Raw genomic sequence first — 7,295 nt, forward strand, 5'->3', positions numbered from 1 at the left:
ACTGGTTCTTCATGTTCTGCAGATGTAGATGCCACTGGTTCTTCACGTTCTGCAGATGTAGATGCCACTGGTTCTTCGCGTTCTGTAGATGTAGATGCCACTGGTTCTTCATGTTCTGCAGATGTAGATGCCACTGGTTCTTCATGTTCTGCAGATGTAGATGCCACTGGTTCTTCACGTTCTGCAGATGTAGATGCCACTGGTTCTTCACGTTCTAGATGTAGATGCCATTGGTTCTTCACGTTCTGCAGATGTAGATGCCACTGGTTCTTCATGTTCTGCAGATGTAGATGCCACTGGTTCTTCATGTTCTGCAGATGTAGATGCCACTGGTTATTCACGTTCTGCAGATGTAGATGCCACTGGTTCTTCACGTTCTGCAGATGTAGATGCCAGTCCTGCCCACTCAATCCTTGGGTGCGCATTCTGGGCTAGCGGCAGTAGTACGCTGCTGAAGGTGAACGGGCGTCACGGTCTCATCCCGACTCCGCATCACAAATTTCCACCATGCGTTGGACGGCGCGTCAAACATTACCGCCAACTGGGCGTACGCCTGACGCAGCCTCGTTCTGTCCACCTCGGGAATGGGAAAGAAAACTCAGCCAAGATGGAACGATGACATCAGCTCGCGTGCTTGTGCCACGTGGACTTGTCGCACCGCGATACCGCGGGAGATGATGGGCAACAACGTTGGGGAAGCCTTCATCCAGCAGTGGATAAATATTGGCTGATGAAGATGATGTAGATGTTGTAATAGGTTTTTACCCTTTCAACTGGTACAAAAACTGACACCTTTATATAAGGCATCATATTTGCAATAACCACAACACAAGCAGTCAAAATGCAAACAAAAAGAAACAACTCTGATAATGATGATATGCACTGTCTTTGAAGTTGATTGGTCCGCACCCGAGACAGCTTTTCTTAGAGCCTAGTCTCCATTGGTGTTGGGCCAGATGACGCCAAAAGGCGTACAACTCAAAGACGGCGCACTATCAGAGTATTGAGAACTCGGGGTAAGCATTTACACTATGAGACCTCCTTTTTCCAGTGGCAAAATATAGTAATAGGTTTTGTACCAGTTGAAAGGGTAAAAAGCTATTACTATATTTTGCCACTGGTAAAGGAGGTCTCATAGTGTAAATGATGAAGATGATTGTGACGAAGATGAAATCGCGGCTGGTGAGAATAGATTGAGGTCAGAGCTTCGACAAAAAACTTAAACTCGAGGTCCTAATCTGAATGCACGATCCTAGTTCAACAATATCCTTACCACATCAACAGTATATTCACATAACCCACACCTATGCATTTCAGTTACCTGGATATCACTCACGCAAGGAGATAATGAATCTCAATAGGCTGTCACCTGGTTAAATAAGGGACATAGAATTGAATTGTGAGATATTGAACGGTTTAAAAAAAAATGCTATCCCATTAACGTCGGTCCCAGGCGCAGCATTGCATTTTAACGTTAGCATGTGATCGCTGATAGGCTAACATGCACGCGGACAAATGCACAGGCAAAGGTTCCCCGTATAGCCTTCAACCGACTGTTGAGGCAAGTGCTGTTAGCGAGTATCTCTGAAGGCTGACACGGCACACTAGGTGGTGGGTGGCCTACACAACGTACTGGGCCGGCCGCCTTTGTCTCCCCAGTGGTGATGTTTAAACACCAGACCACAGTACCCATTTTAAGGCTGATTCGACCTGAGAGAGGACCAGGACTGATTCAGATAATCGTCGATGGTGTTGGCCGTGAGCGGGAATTGAACTCAGGTGGCCGGGTTGGTAGTTCAGTGCGTTTAGCACCCAGTCACCGCTTTCGCTGGTAGCATGATGCGCCTCGAACTCCGCTTCCAGAGTTCAATTCCCGCTCACGGCCAACACCACTGGCGATTATCTGAACCGGTCCTGGGCACCCCCGAGGTCGACTCAGCCTCAAATGAGTACCCAGTGCGGGTGTGTGACAAAGGCGGCCGAGCTTGGCGCTGGCCACCCATCCCCCTCGTGTGCCGTGCCGGCCTTCATAGGTGCTCGCTAACAGCACTTGCCCCAACAGTCTGTTACAGGCTATACGGGCTGGAGGTGGGATCTTTGTCTTTTGTTTGAGCGCGAGAGCATCTCCCACGCTGATGCAGATAGGGGGAGGGCGTGGTGGGAGGTGGGGGGAGGGGAGGGGCAGATCCTTTGGGCTGATTGGAAATTGTAAAAATGTACACGGGTCTCCCTTGCTCCTACAACCCACCTTCCACATGGCTGGCCCTCCCCAACGATTCGGCACGGCCCCGTGATATAATGTTGCCATTTTTGCCAGGATTTACGATTCGCGACGTCGTGCTAGATATTGACTGCACGGATGGGGTTGCCCAGGCAACTGTTCCATTTCACACGCGGCGTTAGATATTTGGCGGTCGAGAGGGTGGTGGGGTGGGGTTGTGTGTGTGCGCGCTGCGGTGATGAGGGTACTGCGGAGAACGTGAAAGGTCCAGCAAGGAGAGTCGAGGGGTGGGTTGGTTGGGGTGGTGCGTAGGGGGAGGGAAGGCAACGAGTGTGGGGGGGGGGGGGGCATGAGGCAGTGTTCGGGGCCATTCAAACCTGGGAGAGGTAGTTACCAAATGCAATGACAGTGGCTAGAAAAAGAAAATATGCTTCTGTGCACTCTGCACCTTTCACCTAAATCTCCCTAAATGTGCGACGGGAAAAAATATATATACAAATTGTGACAAAATAGCCTGGCTCCTGATTTCGTTACCTTCCGTGGCCTCGTTTTATTGTGGTTTAGGGATGGCGAGATGCTGTACCCTCTGAGGCCAGTGGCTCCACATAAGCAGTGGCCAATTGTCTCGTGCGAAACGACACCTCCGATTAGTTACGGTTGGTTTTGCACGGTGCGAAAAATGTTCAAATTACATACTTTTATTGAAATGTAGTTTTTTTATTTTTAAATCAACACGTTCATCAATAGCACTGTGTGTGGCCTTTAAAGGAAAACATATATAATGGGCGACGTTTCGGGCAATGACCCTCATTCATATTCGATCAAAAGAGAGGCCAGTAGAGATATCGAGTGCGTGAATGAGTCGGAGACTGATGACAATTACATTGTAGCAAAAACTCTTCCCGATTACCATTTTGTTTTAAATTTCTAATGTGTACACTTTAAACTAATACTAGCGATCAAACAAAAGACACACACACCCTTCAATATTGAAAAGGCATTACTCCTACATAAACTCATTTAAATTTAAAACAAAAGATCAACATGTTGCTAGCACGTTGCATCGTGTGCCAAAAAAGTGTTCTCGTGAGCACAAAGAACCGGTTCACTTAGCAACGCATCCCTGCCTTCAATGAAACACTTTCGATCAACACATTCAATTGTATCTTAATTCACCTCTTCGCCCCGACTCTGTTCATCACAGGCCTGATGCCGCCACCCCCCCCGTGCCAGCTGAGAGTGTTCAGCTGAGCTGTGCCACATTTAGTTTGTCTCTCCTCGCAATAATATCCCGAGCCAGCCGCCGAGAGCGAGCGTGCGAGCGGCGTAAACCCATCGGGTGTTTCACACACTCGCATAACAGATACAACCCTTTGATGGTCGAAACGCATTCGCTCCAACGTAAACTCACGCGTATTTAAAACACATTCCTGTGGAAGGAACTAGTAGGAACGTTGGGTTGCTCGGTCAATGGCCAGGGTCAACGGCGGCGTCGTGTTTTCCGCAAATATGGCCGACTGTGAGGGCGGGCACAAGCCGGCGTGAGTAGGTTAAACGTTGAGTTTTATAAGGGCACCACGGGGTGACCAGCCCCTCCCCCACCCAGCCCCAGTCTTCCCACCCCCCACTCAGTCCCACACTCCCTAAACCAGCCCCTCCCCACACTCCCCTCCCCACCCAGCCCCTCCCCACCCTCCCCACGCAGCCCCTCCCCACCCTCTCCTCCCCACCCAGCCCCACCCTCCCCACCCAGCCCCTCTCTCCCCACCCAGTCCCTTTCTACACGACGGACGGACACAACAATCCCCTGTGGGCTGGTGTAACCAGGAGGTTCCTACCAGTATGAAGAAAATAACAAAATGTTGCTGGCACGTTACGTGGTGGGGCTTGAATGTGTTCACGTGAGCAAAGGGACGGGTCCAGTTAGCAACTCATCTCTGGTGGCCCATTGAATCAATTCGATCAACACATTCATTTGTATCTTAATCCAACTTTTAGACCCAGACTCTGTTCATGACAAACCACACCCCCCCCCCCAAAAACACTCTTGCCAGCTAAATGTCCAGCTGATCTGTTGCCCGTTTTGTGTTTTTTTTTTTCTCACCTCCACAATAATGTCCCGAGTCAACCGCGAGCTGGGCGGCGTGATTACATCGCTCCTTTTTTTTTTGTTTTTTACAAATTCTCATGGCGCTTCGGTAGACGCCATGTAGATGTATGGGGTTTTTAGGCAACGTGTTACAAGGCGGTGAGGTGGTGGGGATGGGGGGGGGGGGTAACTTGCCTCGTGGATTAATAACATCATAAAAAAGAAAATAGAGGAATCAAGAAAGCCGAGTCTGCTTCGGCCGACGCGAGAGCGAATGAAGCCAACGGGGGCTCTTTGAACCGATGTTTTACTTTTTTAAATCCTTTATATTAAGTTCGCTTGCTTGCTTGCTTGAGTGCTTGCTTGCTTGCTTACGACCGTGCAAATTTTTCGGTCGTTTTTTAACCCACTTCCCGTGATCCAATCGAGCTGACATTTTGCACACAGACTCGTTGTGCGAGACAATTAATGTTCGTGAAAAAATTTTCCTAAATTTTACACTGTTTAGGGAAAACAAATTAAATATTTAATTACCAATTGCTTAATACTGGCAGACAATCATCAGACCCATAGGTGGCAGCCATCTCAAGCCAGAGGACGAGAGGACTCTAGCCGCCACGCATATAAAGGATTTGGAGTGAAAAACTTTGTTTTTACGGGTTATACTTATTTAAATCCTTTATATTAAGTTCGCTTGCTTGCTTGCTTGCGCGCTTCCGACCGTGCAAATCTTTCGGTCGTTTTTTAACCCACTTCCCGTGATCCAATCGAGCTGACATTTTGCACACAGACTCGTTGTGCGTGACAATTAATTTTCGTGAAAAAAAAAAACGTGCTACATTTTACACTTTTTAGGAAAAAAAAAGATATTTAATTACCAATTGCTTAATGCTGCCAGGTAATCATCTGACCCGTAGGTGGCAGCCATCTCAAGCCAGAGGACGAGAGGACTCTAGCCGCCACGCATATAAAGGATTTATAGTGAAAAACTTTGTTTTTACGGGTAAATGTTTTACAATATCGCGTGCCCTGTATGGCTTTACGGGCGAAATTAATGCGACCTCGCGAAATGGGAGTCGTTGTAGCAGTGTCTGTAACACACCGCCTTCATTCTTGTTTGCTTGGGTAAATGCGAGGCAATGTACAGCCCCCGTTGAAATCCACTGCAGGGTACAGCTTCCATCCCCACGCTGTTTCTTAGAATGGGGTTGCGATCCATCAGGACCAAAACCTCACGCCACAAAAACAATTTTTCTTCCTATCCGCTGCTGGCCTCTTCAACAAGGCCAAGGGCTCACACTGACTTTAACACAATATCTGCACAATGACACCTTGCCAGATTTGCACTATGTTACCCTATTTGCATTTTTGTATTTTTATATTGTATATTATAGCTATTTTATATTTTATTTTATTCAAATTTTTTACATACTTTAGCCCCTTAGTATTAGTTAGACTTTGTTGCCTGTAGTATAGTTAGATTTCTACACCACTTATTTAAGATTTAAGATTCCTGTCAAAGTAAATTCCTTGTCTGTGCGAACTTTCACGGCGAATAAAACCCTTTCTGATTCTGATACTTCACCCACCCGGGTTCAGCGTGGTGGGTTGCTAAAGAGCTCATTCTGGGGATGTGTTGACCAACTCGCCACCGTGGGGCGGGAATTGAACTCAGGCTGCGTGGGGTTCACAGTAAAGGGTGTGCTAAACGCCGTCCTGTAGGTAATACCTATAACTATAGCCGATGGCGTGCTATAATTTTGTGTGCTTTGAAGAAGGACCCTTGTCCGAAACGTCGATGATTATATATTTGATTTCCTTTTTAAATGTAAAAAAAAATTGGAACAGGTAAGGCTCCATCGAGATGGTGTAACTCTTTTTTCAAAATCACAAACCTGGCCACAAACGAAAGCTCAACGAAGTGGCTTTTGTCGTCAACGTGAACGTGCGCGGAAGCCAATTCACACATTTCAAGCGTTCACGTTGAATCCACCTTGTTGGTGGACACACGAGCGACGATGACAGCCCGCTAAACGCGGCGACGAGTCTCCCAGAGACGTGCCTGGTGGAGAAATGGTTAACAAACAAACAAACAACAGCAACAACAAAATCAAAGCGCGCTCAATTACGCGGAAACGGGTGCTGCCGCTGCTGTTGCTGCTGGAAGTTTTGCGTCGAGGGTTGGCAGCTCAAGAAAGTCAGGGGGAGTGAGGGATGGAGGGGAGGGAGGGGATGGAGGGAGGGAGGGGAGGGGAGGGGGGAGGGAGGGGATGGAGGGAGGGAGGGAGGGGAGGGAGGGGAGGGGGGAGGGAGGGGAGGAAGGGAGGGGAGGAAGGCAGGGAGGGGAGGGAGGGTGGGAGGGAGGGGAGGGAGGGGAGAGTGGGGTGGGTGGGGTGTGAAGGGAGGGGAGGAAGGGAGGGGAGGAAAGGAGGGAGGGGAGGGAGGGAGGGGAGGGAGGGAAGGGGGGAGGGAGGGGAGGAAGGGAGGGGAGGAAGGGAGGGAGGGGAGGGAGGGTGGGAGGGAGGGGAGGGAGGGGAGAGTGGGGTGGGTGGGGTGTGAAGGGAGGGAAGGGAGGGGAGGGAGGGGAGGGAGGGTGGGAGGGAGGGGAGGGAAGGGAGGGAGGGTAGGAAGGGAGGGAGGGAGCGGAGGGAGGGAGGGAGGGAGGGGGGAGGAGGGAGGGGGTGGGAGGGGATAGAGGGAGGGGAGGGAAGGAGGGGGGAGGGAGGGGATAGAGGGACGGGAGGGGAGGGAGGGGAGGGAGGGGATAGAGGGAGGGGAGGGAGGGAATAGGGGGAGGGAGGGGAATTGCTAATAAGACTCGGCGAGCCACGGCCCAGATGGCATTTGGGATGATCCGTCGGACGGGCAGCAGACGCCCATTGCGCTCCACGCACTCCAGCCCTGAGCCAGAGCGTCAGCCCCTCCAGCCGTTTGCCTCCTTGTGGCACTGCACAGGGCGGAGAGGCGGGGGGGAGGGGTTCCATG

This window comes from Lethenteron reissneri, chromosome 55, assembly GCF_015708825.2.
Source record: "Lethenteron reissneri isolate LAM-NWPU_2019-01 chromosome 55, ASM1570882v1, whole genome shotgun sequence".
NCBI lineage: Eukaryota > Metazoa > Chordata > Hyperoartia > Petromyzontiformes > Petromyzontidae > Lethenteron > Lethenteron reissneri.